Consider the following 24525-nt stretch of genomic DNA (forward strand, 5'->3'; position numbering starts at 1 on the left):
TATTGGTACATGACTCTTTTTGAATTATGGTTTACATATTTCTGTGTGGTCTTGCTTATATTTCCGTGCAGTCTTGGTTGTGACTATGAGCTAGTGATATGTCCACAAATATACCCATAATCTGGTAAAGTTCTAATTATTTCTATTGAATCCATACTTCACTTATAATGAAAAGTGAGTACATGAAAACGTTGGAAATCTTAAAGAGGAGGTATTGCAATTCTTGGAATCCCAATGAGAATGCACATGATAATATGATAAAATAATTATGTTTTGATTGTGTCATCATGATTTTTCACAATTTTTGTCTAGAGAGGAATTTCTAATGACTCTCTGTAGACTTAGCCACAGTCCATGAGTGATACTGAGGTATGAGAAAGCTGGTAACTACAACTTCTTTCTATTTGACCCATGTTGGTAGTATTGGAACCTAAGGTTGAGTCATAGAATTGCTTTAGAAGAGATTCTGAAATGATAGGTTAAAAATGGTGTCTTTTCTATCAAAATGATGAAATTTGTTGGTTGAAGGAAAAATATATTCTAGAAATGTCACCCTTCCTTCTACAATTCTCCTCCCCAACCCAAATATAGAAAGGGTGATATACTTCACAAATATCTGTACCAGACCATTGCAGAGCCAATTTTTCAAAATTTGGTATAAGTGTATACCTTAACATACTTATTAGGAGTTTCCCAACTAGAGACATTTTATAAAGCAAAGATATATGCGTATACAATACTTTTTTTGGTTAAGATTATAGCTTTATGATGAATATTGCAGGGAGTTTATTAATTTATTCAGTGACCACTTAATAGCTAAATATAGAGGAATAGTAAAATGATTTAGACATGATTTCTATCCCAAAGAAGTGTGCAGTTTTGTGCCAGAGAAAAACACATAAAGAAATAACTCTGAAAGTAATTATTTTTCTGGTCCAAAATGATGTACGGACATGTTGGTAGGGTAGCACATAGGTGGCAGTGTATAGCTATGCTTCAAAATAAATATATATGCTACAGAAATTTACTAAGGTTTTGTACACTGGAGTTTTAGTTACTCAAGATTTTCTGAGGGTCCCATAAATGTAATGAATTTTTAATCATCAAGTATTTAAAAAAATATTTCTCATGTGGGTGTACTATTTTTGATGCTACAATGAGAAAATTTCCATTTTAGGATGCAGGACATAATCAGAAGTATTTTTATATGCTATAATGATAGAGAGTATAATCCACGCATTATTTCATCTAGAAAACTGTAAAAAACTAGCTTAACAGTGTTTTATTGTATATTATGGAATAAACAAATCCAAAGATGAAGAAGTAGAAAAGCCCTCATAAAAGAAATAACAATCATCATGTGGTCTGAAGAATGAGGAATTTTATGGAATAAAAATGAGAAAGAATACTTTAAAAAATATAACTCAACAAGCACAGTTTTGGATCTATGAATGTCACCAGATGTGAGGTGTTGATGTTAATATTAGGAAAACTAGACCACTGTGAAACTGGACAGGATAAGTATTCTCTACAAATGAGCAATCAGCATGCATAAGAATGAGAGCGACTTTGGAAATTTTCTTTTCTAAAGATAAGCCTGGTGAAGTTGTGCAGTGACACTTTTGTAGGAAACTATTGATATTAAGGCAAGAAGCAAACAACAATTACAGTATAGCAAATCAGGGATGACAAATGTCACAAATTCTGTACTGCTGGCCAAATGAAACAAAGCGAAAAGGGGCTCCAGAAAATTCACCTTGGCATTTAGAACATGTGAATATCCATGGTTCAAACTTGAAAACTAAGGAGTATGATAAATCCAGAGTCTGTCTGGATTCTGAAATCAGAAACCAAAATTGTTAGTAAGGGGAGAAAAATTGTTCTAAGGTTCTAGGACATGAAAATTACAGTTCAGTAGTAATTTTAGAAAACGGGTAAGTGTTGATTGTTAATTACCAAAACTCATGCAAGGTAATTTTAGAAATAGCAAAAAAAGAAAGCCCAAACCTGAACTACAGCTCTGGTAGGAACTATGCGAGAGAAGTAGGCTGAGGTTGTGATTTGGGATCATCTTTTGGGTTTGGGTTAAGATTAGTATTCATGGGCTTCCCTGGTGGCGCAGTGGTTGAGATTCTGCCTGCCGATGCAGGGGACATGGGTTCGTGCCCCGGTCCGGGAAGATCCCACGTGCCGCGGAGCGGCCGGGCCCGTGAGCCATGGCCGCTGAGCCTGCGCGTCCGGAGCCTGTGCTCCTGAACGATAGAGGCCACAACAGTGAGAGGCCCGCGTACCGCAAAGATTAGTATTCATCACTTCGTTATGAAGTCACTTTATTATTTTTATTTTTTGAAACATTATTAAATCATTTATTCAGTAACAACAATCAGCAGATAACAGGAACACACTGCAGATACTCTTTTCCCATTTGGCCTGAATAAGCAGTTTTGCTACACAATGCTATCCTAATGTAGGTTTTTCTGTGGCCAGGGAAAACAGTATTTAAAATAGTCCATCTTTCTAAAATTGAAGTGACTATTCTAAACAGGTATTTAGAAAGGAAGTGGGAACAATTAAGGCTTAATTACTATGAAAAACAAAACAGCACAATTACAAAAGAACACTTAAATAGGAAAATAAGGAAACTATACATTAAAAAATTATACATGTACACACTGTATCAAAATACCTTTTCTATTTTAGTAACCAAATTTTGGAGATTAAAAACAAACTAGTTCAAGCATTTCTAAAGAGAAAAACTTCAGCTTTATATTTATTAAAAACAAGATAATATCAGTTTTGTTGAAGTAATCATATATGCACCATGATAAATATTTGGAATTGTGAAAATGGAAATAGTGAATAGCTTTGAATTTCCTGAATATTTTCATGGCTTAAATAATTAAACTTTTTTCAGTTTTTTTTGTTGTTTTCTTAAAAAACAAGCTTACTTAGTTTTAAACTCAGGCCAGTGAGCTTTTCTTAAAAGACAAAATACTTGTTAAAAATGGTAGGTATTAAGGTTTGCACGAGCTAAAAAATAACATTTACATTTGCCTAGATGTAACAACTTAAAAACATACAAATTCAAGATACAGTAGGAAAATATGTAAAAGTACACATAAAGAACCATAGCCCATTAAAAATATAAATGCACCTTCTATATATCAAAAACTAAATATTCTGATTTAAAAGTAGCTTCTGTAAAATGTCAAAGTAGTAGGCATTGTTTGCTTTCCTAATATAATGAATAATAAGAAATATTTCTATCTCAAACAGTACTATCAGTATTTCTTAGCAAAAATGTAGTATATCCATATACAGGGAAAGGCAGGCATTGATTCGGGATGTTCTGCATCCACGTTTTCGAGTTTGAGTTCCATTAAAATGTTTTCTCCAACTTATAAGGACAATGCACACAAAAGTAAAAAGATGAGGTAAACATCTTACACTTTTAAGCATTACTTGAAACTTAATACTTAGATATTCCCAATGCCTAGGCTCTAGAACGATGCTTAAAAAGTCCTCCATAATGATGATGATATGACACGTATCTGAACCACATAATGAGCAGAAGGTTTCTTGGTCTTCTGAGTAGGCGATGATGTTCTTCCCTGTTATTACAAAGCAATCATGACTAAGTTTTGTCAAGAATATTGCTTCAGTGTGGGTTTACATGAGACACCAAGCTACAGTAAGAGCAGCTACAATGCCATTCAAAATTGCCATACTATAGGCCATCTGGAAAGAATGTCCAGTTTCTTGAACCTGACAGGTGAAAGAGGAGTAGGAGGAAACATTCTTGGTTCAAAAGAATCAAAATAAGTCACTGTCCAAGAAAAGCTGCAACAGGAGAACCCGGCAGCTAGGGATATTATAAGTAGAGTCCAGAATCCTAACAGTCCAGTGTGTACATCATCTTCGTTCTTCCAATTTTCAGCATGTAACTCTTTTACGATCAGGTAGATGATGGTGAGGAGGATGGCAAACAGCAGCGAACAGAGCACTGAGAGGACCTAGACTGGCCAGCGCCGGGCTTGGGCTCTGCCGCCCGCGTCCGCCGAGAAAATGCCATTGCGTTTATTGGGCGGGGCGGGAGACCCGTCCCCATCTGGCCGGAGTAGCGAGTCCTTTCTAGGTTCCCACGATGCCCCGGCCGAGATCTCGGCCCGCAGGTCACGGGCCACTCGGTTGCATCCCTCCTCCTCGTCGACTTCACCCTCACCCCAGCTGTCTCCGTGACCTGGGCGGGGGGGTGAAGGTGGCAGGCCCCAACTGCCCCACCCCCTACGGACACAGTGGTCTTCCCTTCCCCGGGGGAAGTTGGTGGAGTTTTCTGAAGTCACTTTAAATGAACTTTCCACACAAAGTTGAGTTTGACAGTCAACCTCCAATATGATATTTGAATAGCTTTCTAGAATCTTAAATAGATCACTGAGGAACATTAGAAACCTAGTGTGAGCAAGCTAGGCTTTTACCTGGTGGAGAGAAGGAGGGACTATTGCACTATCCATTGGTACTTCTGCACTATTTTCTCTTAATTTTCCCATAACATCACCCCCACCTCCTGTAGATTCTTCCACCCATAGTGCAGCTAACATCCATCCAGTTCCTCTCATATCTGCCGCCAGCCGCGGCGGGTCCTCAAAGTGCAGCAACAATCGACGAGAGGGGGTAGGGAACTGAACGCACCAAGATATGGGATCAGAAGGGCACAGACAACTGATGGTTGCAAGGCAAGTTTAATAACAAAGCATAGCCGTACATATACCCCTAAAGCAGGGAATTTGCTTAGTCACCATCTTATCGGCATCAGCTGGTTAATTGGCTTCTCGGCTTAGTCACGCCTTATCAGCATCAGCTGGTTGATTGGCTTCTCGGCTTAGTCACGCCTTATCGGCATCAGCTGGTTGATTGGCTTCTCGGCTTCTCCCTCAAAGGCACCAATTTCCCCTCCAGGGTTGCTTTTCCTAGCTTTAGGGAACAACCAGGGACTCCCAGTAACTGAGCAGGTCCCTGGAGCGATTTGGCCAAAGGCCATCTCCTTTTTTACGTTCATACCATAAAGTCCAGGATGCATACCAAGGAGAGTACAATCGGGCCCTGAGGCTTATGAGGGTCTTAATGGCGCCTTCCTCAGAGGGCAATGCTCGCCACATTTCCCGCTCTTTTATTTTTTAAAGCTTGATAATGCAATTTCAACCCATACACCTCCTGACGAAGAGCAGCGAGACGGCCAACAACAAAGCGTAATAAACAAGGTAAGGCAATTAACATCAACAATACACATGACCCCACGGTAATCAATCCTGTGAGTCCATTTTGAAACCAATGCATTGGGTTTAACCATTGAAGCTGATCCAAGAGTCCTTGAATTAATTGTTGGGGCCCGTCTTCTTGTAGATGAACTTCTTGAATTGCTTGTATTTCCGCATTGTTTTTGTATGTCCAAACTAATGTGTCCATCAGTCCATACACTTAAAAAGTGCATTTTTACTTTGTTCCAATCCCAGTCAGTTTCATTATAAGCGTGTTGAGTCACACAAATCCAAGTATATTTAGCATGGCAAATCAAACCCATTTTCAATTTTAAAGCCATAATTTGGTCTCCTAAACCTATGAGAGCATTTCTTAACTCATCAACCTCAGTTTTTAGTTGAGTATCAATATGACTTTGTCATGCTAATGCAATACTGGTATTTTTAGACAATTGATTAACAATGTGCTTGTTGTACAGTTTTACTTAATGCTAAACCGGCGGTAGCGGCTGTGGCTGTTAAAGCGGCTAAGGCTAATATGCTACATATTAATATTCCAATGAATCATTTAGGTCTTTTTAAAGCTTCAGATAATTCTAGCCAAGCTTGCATGCTAGTACTATGATACCATGGTTCAGAAATATTTACAGGCAGCATTACATACGAAGGTTGTTTTAACATCATAACAGAAAAAGTTCCTTTCATAGGCAGAATGAAAGTACTAAAAATACAATTCTGACAAGTTATATTATATCCTAAGGAACCAGAAATAAACTCAATCTGTAAATCTCCTATTAGCAAGGCATATGAGGGTGTAACACAAGTAATAACCGGTTGATAAGAATAAGACAATGCAAACTTCCCAAAATCCCAATGCTTATAAAAAACCAAACTATTATCAGTAACAGAAACTGAAGAAATTAGAATGGTACCATTATTATAATTTAAGTGCACCAGATTTGAGAATTCAAAATCAGATTGGGGAAAATCAGAAGGAAAAAAGGAGGGAAACTTCAAACTTGTAACAGCTTTAACTACCCTTAAACTATGGCCGGCCAGTAAAGTCCCTTGTCCTCCTACATATACTTCAACACAAAAATAGTATCTTTGACTTTGCAGCTTCTATTAGAGCTCCACTTTCAGCTTTATGATTAGACCCATCTTTGTTGCTGTAATTACCAGTCTCATTCTTTCCATTTTTGTTATTGTTGCCCTGTGAAATCATTTTTTCTAGAACAGCAAGAAGATGTAAAGCTTTCTCAGCTTGGTAGGTTAATATATACAGGTCTACGAGCAAAAAACACACTGCTTGGGCCAATTTTTCTTCAAAAGGTTCTATGAGCTGATAAAGTTTTTCACCAACGGATATGGCTTCTGTATACTGTCGGACATGATACAGGATGACTGCTTGATTGTAATACAACATACTGTTTTCAACATCATCTAATCCATCCATTTCTTCCTGATTCTTCAACTGGTTAAGTGTCTGTCTTAAACTATCTGTTGTTGTCTGGTTACTTTTGAAAAACTCGGCTACTGCCGTATTCAAAATTATATTATAATCGTATTTGTTTATATCTTGTAGGCAGGCAAGATGTTGAAGACAGACATCATAATTTCCAGCTGTAAAAGCCTGGAAAGCACTGGTGGACAACTCCTTCTCTTGATCAGTGATTTCAGGTCGCTTCTTGGATACTTCTTGTCCCATATTTTTTTACTTCTGACTATTGCCCCGAGTTACTATCAACTTTACTATGTGGCCACACTTTCACTCTTCACTCCGGGGATTCACCTACCGAGATTCAGATGTCCCTCTCGTCAGGTCCCTGTTCAGGCGCCACTTGCCGCCAGCCGCGGCGGGTCCTCAAAGTGCAGCAACAATCGACGAGAGGGGCTAGGGAACTGAACGCACCAAGGTATGGGATCAGAAGGGCACAAGCAACTGATGGTTGCAAGGCAAGTTTAATAACAAAGCATAGCCGTACCCCTAAAGCAGGGAATTTGCTTAGTCACCATCTTATCGGCATCAGCTGGTTGATTGGCTTCTCGGCTTCTCCCTCAAAGGCACCAATTTCCCCTCCAGGGTTGCTTTTCCTAGCTTTAGGGAACAACCATGGACTCCCAGTAACTGAGCAGGTCCCTGGAGCGCTTTGGCCATCTCCTTTTTTACGTTCATACCATAAAGTCCAGGATGCATACCAAGGAGAGTACAATCGGGCCCTGAGGCTTATGAGGGTCTTAATGGCGCCTTCCTCAGAGGGCAATGCTCGCCACACATATCCATTGATCTGCTCTAGGTAACATCATCTCTCAGTTGTAATTCTCCAACAGCCTCTGGATTTATCTAGAAGTACACACCCTTGATCTTCCGTTCCCCACACAGTGGTCACAAAGATCCCTTTTGCTTAGATTCCTGTACTTTTTTCTCTTAGAGTAAATTCTCATACTTTTCCCTTAACCATTCATGGCCTTGGCTCACCCAGGCTTCCACCTTCATATTTTTTCTATACTACTCTTCCTTTCCTCGGCAACCACATCGAATTTTTTCTGTTTCTTGTACTGTGTCTTTGCTCTTTTCCACCTCAGGACTTTACACATTTATCTACTACACTTACCAGAAACATCCAAAATAATTTTCCTCCTCAACCTGCCCCCCTTTTCAACTATACGGTAACATCCTACTTATCTTTTCCTCATTCCTCGGATCCTAGTATAAATGCCATTTTCTTAATGCAGTCTTTCCAGAATCCCTTACTTCAAGGTAAATTTAGAAGCGAGATTTCTTCTATTTTAGCACATGTCATACTAATAAATATGTATTCAATAGTTGCAACATTTATAGAAACTATATTCCTCTCCACTCAGCATCACACCCTTAGTGCTTAGCCCATAGTGACTGACTTGACTCCTATTGATACTTTCTGTAACTTGAGTAGGGACTTGCCTGAAAGGCAAATGTCACTGTGGGTACGTGCCATGGACATGGGACAGGCAAGGGCTAACCATGAGAGCTTGAGCAAGTCTGTGTTGGCAAGAATTGAAAGAGCAATTTCAAGTAGTATGGGTTTTTTTGAACTTTTAATTTTATATTGGAGTATAGTTGATTAACAATGTCGTGTTAGTTTCAGGTGTACAGCAAAGTGTTTTAGCTATACATATACATGTCACTATTCTTTTTCAAATTCTTTTCCCAATTAGGTGGCTACAAAATATTGAGCAGAGTTCCCTATGTTTTATAGCAGCTCCTTGTCGGTTATTCGTGTTTAAATATAGCAGTGTGTACATGTCAATCTCAAGTATTTATGAACTGGAATAAATGTACTTATAGATGGAGATGATAAGGAAGTAGTCCTGTCCTTTAGGTGATGATAACAATAATCACATAAACAAAATAGGAGAAGTCAGTCTATGGGGGTGAGAACGAGAGAAGAAGGAATTATGCTGATGGTGTTGAGTTTAAGGAATCTACAGAATTTTCATAAGAGATATCCAATAGGCATAGTTGCATCTTGAGCTGAAGAAATAAGTAAAGATTAGAGAGTTGGGATTCATTTTGTGTGATTGGAATAGTGCTTGTAAAATATGTTTACTCAGGAAAGTATTTGTGTGTGTGTGTGTGTGTGTGTGTGTGTGTGTGTGTGTGTGTGTGTGTGTGTGGTACGCGGGCCTCTCACTGTTGTGGCCTCTCCCGTTGCGGAAACCCGTGTCCCCTGCGTCGGCAGGCAGATTCTCAACCACTGCGCCACCAGGGAAGCCCAGGAAAGTATTTTTAAAAAGTAGACTGAAGATGTGCTCCTGGGGACCTTGGAAGTGTTTATTCTTCTATTGTGACACATGAGACCCACAGAATTTAATTATGTGTGGGAGTAAAATGTATAGAAAATTAAAAGGACTTAGTTTTGAAACTTTTAAATGACTTCCATCATTATTACTCTATGTCCCTAAAGCTTTAGCTTTGCAAAAGCATTTTGAATTTAGAAATTTGAAAATACAAACACAGCTACTATAGTCGTTCATCTTTTTGGCTTGCTATTCTTTATTCTCCAAGAGACGCATGACTTGGGAAATACCTGGTACCTTATAGTAAACCTTTCAGTTGTTTGTCTTTGACTTTTATCACTAAGTTATCCTAGTCTTGCTATAGAACCCATAAATTTTTTTTACCACGTCAAGTTTTCTAACATTTCTTGGTCATATGAATAGCTTGTACTAGTTCTAGCTTTCCTCTTCACCCAGGGCAGAGACAAGAAACAAAGCAGAAACCAAAATGTTGAAATATCCCAGGGCTGTCTCTTTGCCTCAGGAATTCTCTCTTGAGACTTCTCAAACCCACCCACATTTAAAGATATTTTACGCTCTTTCATCTTTTTACGTGTGAGATAGGCTTCTGATGATTACAATGTGATCTCTGTACACATATACACCATTTATGCAAGAGCAAGTTTGGAACATCAAACAATTATAGTAGTATTGATATGATTACAGTGATAATGATAATGTTACTTTTAACATTATCAATTATGTGTTTATTATGCACCAGATATTGCATGAGTTTTACTTGGATTATCTTATTTAATTTTCATGTCAAACTCATTCAGTGAGTGCTATTATTATTCTTATTTTATAGATAAGGACACTGAAGTCTAGAGAGCTGGTAATGATTTTTGTTCAAATCACACGGCTCAGAACATAGTTAAGCTGGGATTCAAACTCAAGCAATCTAACTTCAAAACATGAGTACTTCATCCCTATGGTAATACTCCCCCCACCTTCCTGACTCAATTAGATTTCTGACCCCTAGAGAAACCTCTAGCTTCTTAGTCACAATTTTCCACCATTTTGGAAACAAAATAAAATTATTGGTTCCTCAATCAATGCTTAAGACATTAGCAGATATGCACAGTGACAGTGAATTTCACTCATCGTTTAATTTTATTAATTAAGATGCTAGAATGTGCATGACCTAGGAACAGAAGAATACCAAGAGGAACCATGCCTTATTAACAGACTAAAAAATAAATTTCACTTTCATAAACGGTGTGTTCATTTCCAGACATGGTTGCATTTTGGGCGTAAAGTGGATATGCCAGTGTATAGGACAATATTATTCAGATCTTTATTAGACACCTCAATCTGTCCATATCCTGGCTAAGAAAGCAACCATATTCTTTGCAGGTTCCAACTGGCTGTAAAACAAGAGTTGAATCATTGTTAGTGAATTTGGCCCTGGAGATTTATCTGGCTTTTGGGGTCTGGAGTAAATATTTTGTTTATATTTTCTTCCATATTTTCCCCTCTCCTTATGTTCCCCTCTCTCTTTCTTTCATTTATTTTTCCCATATATTTTTACCAAGCAATCATGTATAGAAGAGATCCCATCTTGGATCTTGAGAAGCAATAGTAAATAAAAAGAATTGAGTCTTCAGCTTCATGGAGCTTATAGTCTAATGAGAAACACAGACGTATAGACACCTAAAGGGGCAACTACAATTCTGAGTGATAAAATGCTATTACAGAATAAATAGGTGGGTCACTTAGGGAGGGGGAGGAGATTCATAAATTCATATTATAATGGGATAGTTTCCAAGATTAGACTTGAAAGGTTATTTATCAGGTGAAGAAAGAAGTAGAAAATTCTAGGGAGAGAGAACGGCAAGTGCAAAGAGTAGGAAGCAAGTTGGAACGTGATGCTTTGATAGAAGTTGAGTGTTACTGAATTATATAGAGTGAAAGGTGAGGAGTTAAGCATTTTAAACCTGGCTAAGAGGTCTGGACTTTATCTTGAGGGTGATGGAGAACTTGTGGAAGGTTTGAAGTAAGATTTTAGGGTGTGTCTTATATCCTGTTACTTCTCAAATTGGCCAAGTCCATGTTAAAAAATATTAAGAAAATAGGCTGTGGCTGTACCCTTGTAAGCTAGAAAGGATTGACAAATAGAAGCAGAGCAATAAACTCTTTTCTGTCTCTTACTACATACTTCTAAGTTAACACGGACAAGTACAAACACAATCTAATAATATAACATGTGAGTTTCTCTTGAAATCTTACTAGTATTTGTTTTATTCAATATGTGGAGCATAATTTGGGAATGCAACATTTGCTAGAATGTCTCAAATCTGGTCTGCTATCCCCCTAGGTCATGTCTTTATCTCTGTATACCTGGATTATTTCAATAGTCTCCCATCAGATCTCCCTGTGTCCATGCGTTCTAGGTATGCTCCCCTACACTGGGGTGCTTTACTGATTTCCTGTATGCTACTCTTCCTTGTTATCCTGTGGGCAATAGGAAACCAATGAACTCTCCTTTCTCAATTTCTTTTACTAGCTGAGAGGCTCATGTATTCACTATTTGACAAAAAATGATTCTCAGATTTAATAACAGCTAAGATTGGGCTGCTGAAATTAATCCGAGGAATTACCAAGAAGGATGTCCCAGTTGACAGTGTGTATTTCAAGTTCAAGTTCTGAGAGCTGGATTCCACCTTGCCCAAGGGCAGTCTTTAATGCTTGACAGGATTCCTTTTCCAACTCCATCTTTTCTGCCTCCCGTGTACAAGGCAGCCAAGAAGGAAAACATTCAAAATAGGCTCTTTATGACTAAAGGTATTGTCAGTTAGAGAATCCAGCTCGGGGAGAGGAGTCAAGAACACCTGAATGGGACTCAAAGTCTAACCTTGTTCTCTGTCTCCATAGCCTGTGGAATGAGGCCTGAAAAAGTCCCTGATTATCATTGCACCCAACTCTCAAACTGAGAATTTTATAAGATACTGTTTCATGCAGTAGTAGTTACCCAACATTTCAACATTTCAACTTTATAAAATTGAATGTAAGGTTGAGTAGTCAGAATTTTTTTTTTTTTTAGTCAGAAATTTTTAAAATTCATTTTTTAAAGTTGGAACATGGGAGCTATACAATCATTAGTTCTTTTTAACTTGGCTAGCCAAAAGTTTAATATTACATTTTGATGCTCAATTGCAGTTTTATATTTTTGGTGAAAGTTGGAATGTGATTAAGTGGACATTTTTAAAAAGTGAAAAAAGAATTAGGGCTTATATGCTTACTCTCTAGAAATCACTAAAACTAAGTAATTTATTGAGTCAGTATTCATATCAAAAAGCCTCAGGTAATTTTTGGCTCCTTCTCCCTCTAAATGTGGTGAATAATATTAATTTATTTTGATCCTCTCAAGTGCTAAGAAAAGTAGTTGTTTTTCGATAAGATTCCTACTTCTTGCCAGCTCAGTCATTTAATAATTTAATAAGTGGCCAAATTGGAGGTTTGGCAAAGCCAATGTATCTTGCCTTTTTCCCTTTATTTATCTTATGTCCACAATTATTGCCCATAGATGAGTTTCTGGGTGAAATAACAGTAATTTTGTCATTTTGTTTTTCTTCTTTTTGAGAAGAATAATTGACATTGAATGTTGCCTAAGACAGTATAGTCAAAAGTAGAAAAAGGATCATTGGGACCTCCTGAGAAAGAAGAGAATAATATCGCAATACCTTCTCCTTTGAGATTCAAATTTATTGAAACCTGTTGGGGTTTCCACTAACAAGGTACGAAACGCAGACTCCCAGAAAATAAAATTTTATTGGGAATAGAGAGAGATGGGACCACCAGACTGAAGGAGAAGACCCATTACCACTTTTGCTACAATTGTCACTGATAATGTTTTTCAGCAGCTATTTTAGGGTTAGGTCAATGATCTCCTTATCAGACATCAGTAATAATCAGTATTACAACAGGTTTCTGGCTTCACAGCAAGCTGGCTAGTTCTCCAGTTCCCACCATTTCCTGTGGTGTCCATGGCTTTCTCTAGCCTTACAATAATGTGATTGAGTTCTGACTTCAGATCTGGACTAGAGCGAGCTTGGCTGACTACTTGGACAGGACTGATAGTGTTGATGGACCTTAGGGGCTATGCCTTATTTTCAGATATGGCGTCTTTTAAAAGTTCCTTGTTTAAGAGAACAAATACATAAAACTGAAGGGTTGAACTGACTCTTGGACTTCCTGCTTGAAGTGACTCAAGTCCCTTGATCTATGACCTGATGAAGATGCTATTTGTTCCATTTCTTTGGTCTCTTTCAATTTCTTGCTCATTTGGAGAAGTGCTCCTGTCAGTTTGGACACCTTTGAATTGATGGGTCCTGATAATAATAAAATTTTTGGTGTCATTTAGCATTATCCTGCCAGTTAATAGAGAATTGATATCCAAAATAATGAAATGTTTTCACAGAACCACCCAATATATTGGATATCTCCCACTATTGTCAGACTCTTTGAAGAGAAACTAGTTCCCCAAATGATGCCACATGACCAAAAAAGCAACACGTACTATGCAGAAGTGGTTAGTAATTCAGGCTCATTTATTACTAATTCTGATACTCACTGCAGTTACTTTTCAGGGATGTTGATTTTTATTGCAGACTTCTACATACAACCATTGGCATTTAATTTTGTGCAGAAACCAAGTGGTGTTTCAAAATCATGGCACACATGTCTACATTTGCCTCTCTTGATGAAGCAACTATAAGTGTCTTTCATGGCACATTTCACTGTTAAAAAGGAAAAAAAAGCACATAAGCCATTTAGTCATTATATGTGACATAGGGTCCTGAACTTGGAATAAATCAGTTGTTGACATGAAAATTATTATAGCATCTGCACATGCTAAGATTCCCCCCACTCCTGCCACGATGGGGATTTAAGAAGTCATTTATTTTACTATTTTTCTGGCAATGAGGATTTTGTGATTCGTTGTCAGGTCTCTCTTCAACTTTTGGCTGGACCCAGTAGTGGCCACAGCTTAGTTTTCCATGAAAATTTATAAATGGTTATTGTTTGATCCAGAGTAGTTTTGGAACAGACATCATATATTCCTAAGGGTACCTACTGACCTGATTACTTTTTCCTCTAATTCAAAAGAAATTAAACAGTTAAATTTTCTGACTTTAGGATTCAAAAATGGGAAAATCAGTTTATTTTAATTTTTTTTAAGCTTTATAATTTTTTTTTATTTTTAACATCTTTATTTGAGTATAACTGTTTTACAATAGTGTGTTAGTTTCTCCTTTACAACAAAGTGAATCAGTTATACATATACATATGTTCCCATATCTCTTCCGTCTTGCGTCACCCTCCCTCCCACCCTAGTTTATGTTGTTTAAATTACTCTCTTGCTTTTATCTATGGACTCTCTTTCATGGGAAGAATGAATAGAACCCTAGCAGGCACTGGGTTAAGAGGGATTCTTTGAACACACACACAGATCTGAGGCTCTCAGGGAAGAAGAGGTTGCTGCACTAGTGATGCTATCATGACCAGCCTTAGACACACTTTGAAGAAGGGTGAAATTGCTTAGCATTTCTTTGTGGTTTCTTAGGGTCCCCTCCTTTACACAGCACTCAAGTCTCCATTATCACAACATGTACCAACTAACAAAATCATCCATATCATATATAGAAGACTTGCTGTTTCACCTCTTCAGGAAATGTTTGCAGTTTTAAATGGGTCACTAAAGGAGGGAGACTCACAAAGTAAAAGCATTAGATGTAATGGTGAATTACCAAGCATTCACAAAGAAGGTATGTGAACAGTGTTCTTCTCTCTTCTCCGAGAATCTTACTATATAGGACCCAACTGTGATGGAGTTGATGGCACTGGTAACCCAATATACACTGATGCCCTCTGATTTCAGTAAACTTATGTTAGCATAAAATCTCTGTTACTTTGGATAACTAGGCTCTATAGGAAAAAAGTCAAACCCATGTTACATTGATTTTTTTTGCCATATATTTTAGGCCATGTGATATCATTGTTCCAATGTATAAATTAATGATGTCTCCTTATTTGTAATATTTAGAGAGATGTTATTTATTGCTTTCGATGCCAGAGGGAAAAGACATTATCTCACCAACTTAAAAATGCATCCTCAAATTACACCATCCTACATGAGGGGTGTGAAGCACGTATGTCGACTTAATTGGAATTTACAAATAACAGAAGATGACAGCTGTCAAACACCAGTAGGAGGAAAAGAAGAGCATTGTTCAAGTGTCAATTCTAAATTAGCATATTTCCACTAGTAACAAAAACAACAAATATCTTTTCTCTAGATAACAGCTATTGCATCATATAAAAATTCCTATTTATGTGCAAGAAGGAATTGCAAATTTTTCAACTTTTAGATGAAACCATGCACATATACAAGTCTCTTAGGTTTCTGAAGATACTGAAAATGTCATGAAGGTTTTCACATATGTTTTTCAAAAGCAGGTGACATGAGGGACACATATAAATCATGATAACATGACTGAAGGTAATATTATATTCCCAAATGTGGCTGTCCTATATATATACCAGCCTTCTCTATTTTAAGGAAACCTTTGTTTGGGGTTAGTAAAAAACAAAACCTGGTTTTAATTTGATTTGTTCTGAGTTTAGAAAGATGTCATATAATAATAATCCTCATAATTTTCATCTGAGAAAATTTATTTTAATTCTAAGATAATTCAGATCACTTAAATATTTTACCCCCAATACTTAGGTGTTTGAGTTTTTAAATTTACTCAAAGATAGACTTAACTGTTAGAGCACTTGGTTTCACCTATGCTATTAAGGAATGGAGTTTGAGTTCAATTAGTAAACTATTGAAGTTCTAAACTACTTCTAAATCAAAAGTCCCTAGAGCTTTATTTGTTTGCTTGTTTGTCTTATTTGTTTCTAAGGTGGTTGGAATTATTTTCTTGGGTGTGTGTTTTTACAGTGTTCTTGCATATATAGGAAAAATACTTTTTCTATCTCAAGTAGCCTGAAATATGTCAAAAGAGCACATCCAATGATCTCCATCAAGACACATCCCTTGGCTGCTAATGCAACCTAAGAGTGATAAGTACAATGGTTTACAAAGGAGGGTACACAACCCAAGCACATGAAATCCAACAGGGTAAATATTGCATCCATTGTCTGCTACAGTAGTTGTCAAAGAAGAGTTTCTTCCTCCAAAACGAGACACCAAGAAGTTACTTTCTTTCTAAGATGTTTCAGTACAATGTAAAAGTAATTACAATATTTAAGAAGGGCATAATATATATTGTAGTCTATATTAGGCATTTTGCATATTTATATATCAGTAATCCTCATGATAATATTATGAAATAGACTTACTACACTTAATTCACAGATGCAGAAATTGATGCTGAAGGAATGTAAATAACTGATCCATTTATATAGCCAATAGGTGGCAGATACCAAATCTGAACCCAGGTATCAGTAACTCCAAAAGCCATATTCATCAGGGACATATATACACTATCAAATGTAAATTAGATAGCTAGTGGGAAGCTGCCGCATAGCACAGGGAGATCACCTCTGTGCTTTGTGACCACCTAGAGGGGTGGGATAGGGAGGGTGGGAGAGAGGGTGATGCAAGAGGGAAGGGATATGGGGACATATGTATATGTATAACTGATTCACTTTGTTGTAAAGGAAAAACTAACACACTATTGTAAAACAGTTATACTCCAATAAAGATGTTTTTTTAAAAAAAAAAACAAAAAACCCACAAACAAACAAAAAACAAAAGCCATGTTCATTTCATTATCTGATTAATATTAATTGCTATGTAATTGGACCTGCAGTAATAGAACTGTTAAAATGCTTTTAGGCTCTAAATCAGTTGAAAACATCAATTTTTTAAAAAATGAGAATTCTCAAAGTAAATCATGCAACATATTATAGCCAAATCTATCATTCAGTGTAAGTTAGTGGAAAATCCACTGTTACTACACAACACACACAGTACCTCATTGTTTCTCAAGGATCCAGATGATTATACTTTAATATCCTATCTACCTTGTCTTTCTGGATAGCCAGCCTAGACTGAGAACAAAGAATTTGACCAAGTCCTTAAACTGTCTCCCGTAATGATATAACTCACCAGGAACCTTATTTTTTAGTAAGATCACAGGTCCTTTCTTTATGATTTACTCCTGGGACCATCACAAACCTCTCTCTTGGCAACTCAGTCACTATTTACAGTTGACATCAATCAAGACTCCATAAAGATTTCAACCACTCAATTAACTTTTCCATTTTTCCTGGTGGCAATGTGGCCAGAAAGAAAAACACAACAAAGAGAAGGACAGGAATCTTCATGATTAAAGAAAGTCAGTCGAATCAGCAGCTGTGGAGTCTTTCAGTGAGAAGAAGGTGGAGAGTGTATCTTTTTATATTTCCCTGCAGTGATATGAATTTAGTCATTCATGTTTATCAAAAGTTAACACTCCTATTTAGCAGTGCCTGGGGCAAAAGTGCTGGACGTTGTTTTTCTTTTATCTTGGTAATCGAAAGGGCTCATGACATCGCCAGCAGATTATTATGATTTTTAATAGCTAGTTGACTAAGTAATTCCATATCACTGGAATTTCTTACAGGAGGTCTGAGGAGTATAAATATGAGAATTTAATCTTTGCTTTTCTTTTTCTATTTCTTAAGAAGTTATGCAAAAATTAACTACTGAATTTTAAAAGTAGCAGAAATTTCTTGTCTACTAATTTATTACTTTTGCCACTAGAACCACCTTTTCCCCTGTGATCTATAGTTATTATTAAAACCCTATTCATCATTACAGAAATCAGTAATTCTTTGCTGTCTCTCACATGCAATGTAGGTCTTAGAGACACAATAGGCATAAGAAAATTTCACAATGAATACATGCTCTCACACACATAAACACAGCCAAATAATAATATGTGTAATGTCATATTTGCAAGATGCCAAATGATGACACCATCAACAAATACTGTCATTTTAATAAAAGAATGAATTATTTAAATGGTGTCTGTAAGGTGTTTGTAAGGAGTTATGATCATATAAAGGGGATGTTTAGCTAAAGATCCAAGTCAAATTTTGCTTTGCTTTGCTTTGCTTTGGATTTTTAAGATCTAGAAGTAACAGGATTATTGGAAAATGTGGTTACCATGGTCCATTAAAGAGAAGTATTAATGAAATTCCCAATTTAAAGACATTCCATTCCTCTGTTCTTAGAAAGCAAGGAAAGTTTCTCTATAAAGATTTAAAAATTCAATAAACCTCCTTATGCTTAACTGCTGAACCAAGAAACCTAGAACATTGCCAGATTATTCAGTGGCTGTTGTATATAAACTGCCGAATTCCTACGACCAGTCTCTGCAACAAATTTGTACAGGGTCTTCTGAAGGATCCTTAGTCATAGGGTTAAGTTCAAAGGCTTGGTAATTATTCAAAGTGAAGTTGGATAGTTTTAGATTCGATATGACCCTCAGTCCAAAGAGTGCTATCAAAGCTCTGGTGCTTATCCAAGACTGATGTTTTTAGGACATATTTCTTATTCGCAGCACACTAGTCATTGCAAAGGCTACCTTTGCGGCTACAGAGATTACAAAAACAGATACAAGGAAAAATTAGCAAAAGCTCATCTTCTCCACTTACTGTGGGCTTCTTTCATGGACCTCTTTTGTATCTGGGAAGAATGTTTGTCTAGGAGTTATGGTACCTGAGTTCTTTTCCTTATGTTACTAACTTGATAAGAAACATTTTGGTCATTTCATCTAACTGGGCTTCACATCCCTTATCGTTGAACAATAAAAGCTAACATATGTCCATCATTTACTGTGTAGACACTATTTTGAGCAATTTATATATATATATATATATATATATATATATATATATATATATATATATATATATATATACTCATTTAATCCTTACAACATCCTACAAGGTAGGTAAAATGATTATTTCCTGCTTATAGATGTGAAAACTGAGACTTAAGAAGATTAAATAATTTGCCCAGTTTGGTACAGTTAATAAATTGTAGTGATGAGAATTGAACCCAGGATGTTGGATACCAGAGTCACATCTCTTGACCACCTTATACACTGTCTAGTGAAGGGTGTGATTAAATTATCTAAATCTTGACAGTGAAAACATGATTTTGCTCTGATTTCTTTCATCGCTTACGACATGACATAGATAAAAATGTTTGTAAATGTAAAATACTAGAAAATTATGTGGTATTATTATTATGAAATCATTGAGATACCTAATCCTGCTAGTATGGTTTTCAAAAAATAATTTTGTAATTTCTGGAATAACTTGGTTCAACTTGTTGAATATTTTAAGTAATATTGCACATCATTTAAGCTGGTATTCATAAGGCAAAGCACTGCATTCATCTAATCATTTAATTACCAGCCTGTCAAATGTACTGAATAAAAGTACAATAGCAAAGTCTCTTTGTTCTTCAAAAGAAGAAACTTTGAGAATCCAAGAGAGTGAGACTCTGTGTGATATCAGAGTTTTAACATTGATTTCTGTTGGTTGAGCAGGTAGGATCAAGGGCATCTTCTAAAGGCAAAGTAACCTAAAAACAGCACAAAGAAGGATGTACCTTACTATGTATTATACTACAAAGTTATAGCAATAAAAATAAGATGGTATTTCTCAGAAATAGAGGTCAATTGATCAACAGGTCCACATATATATTCGTAAATTTAGCTTCTCATGAATATAGCCTGTCAAATCTGTGTGGAAAACATGGCATAAATATGGCACAAATGATATTGGGATTAGCAAACTATCAGAAAAAAAATGTCCAGAAACCCATGTCTCCTAACATATGCTAAGTAAATTATATTCTTTAAAATTAAACTAACAAAATGTGAAATACATGTGTGCCTGTATGTGTGTTTGTGTATGTATGTATATAAAATATATCAAAAATATATATGGAAATATTTTATAATCTTGTCATAGGGAGTGGCTTTCTAAGCAAGAAAAAAACGCCTTAAAAGTTATACAAAAGATAATACGATTTAATGATACACACATTTATAATTTATTTATGAATGAAAATCAAGCAAAGCTTGGATAAAATATTTGCAACATGTAATAGCTAAAGGGTTATTGTACATAAAGAATGAGTGCAAAAGTATTTTAAAAGTACAAATCATTCTAAAGAAAATCAAGAGTTGGCTATGAAAAAACAATTAATAGGAAACGAAATACAAAAGTCCAATAAACTTGCCCCAAATATTGAACTCACTGGGAATTAGGAAAATATACATGAATGCAATTATGATATTTTCCATAATCATATGTTGCATTTTTTTTTATTCTTTAAAGAACAATTATGAGTTGTGGGCTTATTGTGGGAAAACAGACAGGACATCCTGGCTGTGTATAAATGTTAAAAATGTACTTTGACCCAGGAATTCCAAAAATTCATGTTCCTTTTACAGATAGTGTGCAAATACCTCATGAAGTCACCTATATGCAGACTCCCCAAAACAAAACAATTAAACAAAACAAAATGAAAACAGATTTATAGATACAGAGAACAAATGGGTGGTTGCCAGAGGAAGGGGGTTGGGGGACTGGGTGAAACAGGTGAAAGGGATAAATAGGTACAACCTCGAGTTAGTCACATAATAAATAAGGCATAGGGATGTAATGCACAGCATAGGGAATATGGTTAATAATGAAACAGCTAAGTGGTATTTTGGGGGGTTCTGAGGAGCTCCGGTTCTTTATGTCTCAGCACAGAAAAAATTCAGTGAGAGGTGAAGTGATAGATAAGAAGTGATTTATTAGAATAGGACGCTTGTGAGGCTTAAAATCAGGCAGGTGAGGTACCACCCTGAGAACTTAGTGGGCTATAGTTTCATAATCAGAGGAAAAGTGGGGAGGATGAGAAGACCACCTTCTTCTGCATTCTTGAGTAGATGTCAAGCTTCTATAATCATTTCCTCCTCCGGTTGGGCAGGGGAGTTTTCTTGTCCCTACATGGTCAAGCCAGGACTCTCATGGCACTGTGGTAAAACTATTTCAGGTCTCGGTACAATGAGGGTCTTTCACTTTGAAACGTCACCTTTCCATAAATTATAGTTTTTTATGTGTGCAGAGAGCATGTCCTAGGGGTCATTAATTTACTGAGCTCACTGGGCAGGATGTGGGTCTCATGCCACCATTGTTTTATTGTTTTGGAGCATGTCTCATGCTTCTGCTGCATGGGTTTTGTTGCTAAGCAAGCCTGCTTTCTTGAGTAATCATTAACTTACAGGGGTCTCCCATACCTTTTTTCTTTACTTACAATCCTCTAGTGGGATTAACTATTTAATCACCTACTCTGTCCCTTTATGCTGTCCCTATCAATAATACTGTAATAACTTTGCATGGGGACATAAGGTTACTAGACATCGTGGTGACCACTTCATAATGTATGCCAATGTCATCATTTTGTATCAATAGTACACCTGAAACTAACATAATATTGTATACATCAACTATACTTCAATAAAATGGGCACCTAATAAATAAGTTTTGAAATGAAAAAAAGAACAGATGGGAAATTGGAATGTCTAGGATAAATGTAAACCATTTACTATGGTTACAAGCTTGTTAAGTTTGAGGAGAGATGAAGGAATAGGATATAAACCCTTTCTAAACCCTCATAATTGACTTGAAATCTAGCTGAGGCTCCAAAAGAGAAGCATCTCTAGGAGCCAGAGCACAGTGAAATATACTACAATAAGCCCCCTACATATGAATGAGTTCTGTTCCAAGAGTGCATTCGTAAGTCCAGTTTGTTCGTAAGTCCAACAAAGTTAGCCTAGGTACCCAATAAACACAATCAGCTATATGGTACTGTACTATAATAGGTTTATAATACTTTTCACACAAATAATACATAAAAAACAAATGCAAAAAATAAAGAAAACATTTTAAATCTTACTGTACAGTACCTTGAAAAGTACAGTAGTACAGTACAACAGCTGGCATACAGAGGCTGGCATTGAGAGAACAGGCAAGAAGAGTTACTGACTGGAGGAGGGCGAGCAGGTGGGAGATGGTAGACCTGAGGGAGCGTCAGCAACAGGAGACAGAGGGCAAGCTGCAATTTCACTCATGCCTGACATTGATGGCACAGGTTCTGGTTCCTTGCTGAATTCAGTTCTATCTACCCTCTTGAAAAAATGATCCAGTGATGTCTGGGTAGTAGCTCTTTTTTCCTTATCATAAATGACACGGTAGCACTGAATTGCATTCTGAACAGCTGCTGCAACCTTCGTGTACCATTCTACGTTTGGGTCCTGTGCTTCAAAAACTAACAGTCCCTTCTCATATTAAGAAAATCCACTTGCCATTTCCTGCATCATGAATCTCCTTGGTTCTTCAGTTACTTCTTCTTCCTCTTGTCTCTCTTCATCCTGTCTCTGGGCCTCCAGTTCCATCAGGTCTTCATTAGTAAGGTCCTTGTGTTGCACAGCAAGGAGTTCAATGAAGTTGTCCTCTTGCAGGTCTAGCTTGAAATAAAAATACTGTACCACTGTATTCTATATAGTACTGTACAGTAAAGTACACAAAAGTATAACCACTTGTAGAGGATGCACGCACGTGACAATGTATGCCAGATGTGTGAACTAACTTACATGACTGAACATGTGAACGCACGTTCGCGTCTTTGAAAATTTGAAACTTGAAGGTTCGTATGTAGGGGACTTACTGTACATTACTGTATATTAAGCAAGTATATGGTGCTGCCAATACCTTGGTTGGAGCTCTAGAACTGGGTATAATGTACATTGATCTTTGTTCCTAATTAAAATACAGAATTGGGCTATTGAGAAATGGGAATTCTGGATATGGATCTGCCACTGACTGTAGGCATGAGCAAAAACTCAGTTTCCCTTTTCTCATTTTCCAAGTCCTGGCCAATTTTCCTTCCCAGTCCCAGCAGTTTTTTTTCTTAATATTGAGAAATATTTGAGCCCAGTCTGGTCGGTTTCAGGATTTCATAGGAGTGGATTTTCTTGGCCCCTTCAGATATTGCTAATTATCACTTCATTTACCCACTATTAAATTGGAAAATCCCTCCCAGTTATAGCTGATGTAACGAAATTGGCATGCTATTCCTCCTCCAGCAGCATTCATTGTATGGGACTGTTCTATTGTCACAGCCATAAAAAGGCTGCATACAGATATCACAAAGGCCTTTAGGCCATTGGTGTTTTGTCTTTTGTGGATTTTTTCTCCACCCATTTGTATGATAAGGTATGTGGGGATATCTTGTCACCTAGTTTGTTGTAAATTTTTTCATGAGTTTTGGTTTTACTCTTATTTTCTCTATTTCAAACAACCGTGTTGTTGCACCATCCTCCAAAATCCCTCTCCTCAAAGTTTTAATGTAAATCTTGAATTATTTTGCCTTATTTCACGTTGCATTCAACATTTTCAACTTGTTCCTTATCCCTAGAGCTCTTTATATATTTCTTTCTTCTGTTCTCAAATCCTTGAATTTGATCCTCATATCTGATTCTTGAGCCTACAGAAGTACAGACTCTGGCTAACCTTCTTGTCTCTAATGGGTCCATTCTACTCGAATTAAACATTTTTCTTTTGAGGTACACATCACTTAAACCCCCGGTGGCTATATGATGCCTATCTTGGTAAAATCTGTTTAAGGTAAGACATTCCCACTAAGTTCACCAGATTTTCAATTAAAAATAAAAAAGCAATAATCTTGGGCCAGTAGTTAAGTTAGTTAAAGAATATGCTGATTAAAAATATGTTTGGGACCTAGTAGAATATTGATAAAGTGTTGATTTATCTCTTGCTTTTAGCTGAAAAACAAATTCTAGTCTTCATGTTTCTTCCTCAACTTTTAACATTACGGAGACTACTTGTGCCATCTAGTACTTATATGGAGGTTAAAATAACAGATCTTTATGCATTTTCCCAACCTATCCACACCTAAGTAAGGAAACACAGAGCTAATATTTTATGAGTGTAAGCTCTAGCCAAAGTTCGGATTGTATTTAAACCCAGTTTAACAGTACAGTTGACCCTTGAACAAGGAGAGGGTTAGGGGTTCCCACCCTCCACACAGCCGAAAATCTATGTGTAATGTATTGTCAGCCCTTTGTGTACACAGTTCCTTTGTGTCTTGGTTTCTTGGTATTGGTGGTTCTGCACCCCCAAATCCAACCAACTGGGATGGCGTAGTACCTCGCAGTTCAAATCTGTGTTGTTCAAGTGTCAAGTGTATTAGCATTAGATAGTATTAAAATAATATGCCTTTTTGAATGAGAAAAACCTTGGGAGAAGAGAAGGAAGGGCAATGAGCATTTCCGTGCTCTACTATAGTTCATGCCTTCATCTCGTACTTAGGTTTCCTGTCTCTTAATGTCAGTAATGTGATGATGATATTTAGATAATTGATGAG

At 36.8% G+C, this 24525-nt stretch overlaps 1 pseudogene; it reads right to left on the bottom strand.

Annotated features, from left to right (window-relative positions):
- Positions 1-3669: 3669 nt before the first annotated feature.
- LOC131764196 (ADP-ribosylation factor-like protein 6-interacting protein 6) lies at positions 3670-4616 on the bottom strand (annotated as a pseudogene).
- Between the last annotated feature and the right edge of the window lie 19909 nt (positions 4617-24525).

Source organism: Kogia breviceps, chromosome 10 (genome assembly GCF_026419965.1).
Source record: "Kogia breviceps isolate mKogBre1 chromosome 10, mKogBre1 haplotype 1, whole genome shotgun sequence".
In the NCBI taxonomy this organism is placed as follows: Eukaryota; Metazoa; Chordata; class Mammalia; order Artiodactyla; family Physeteridae; genus Kogia; species Kogia breviceps.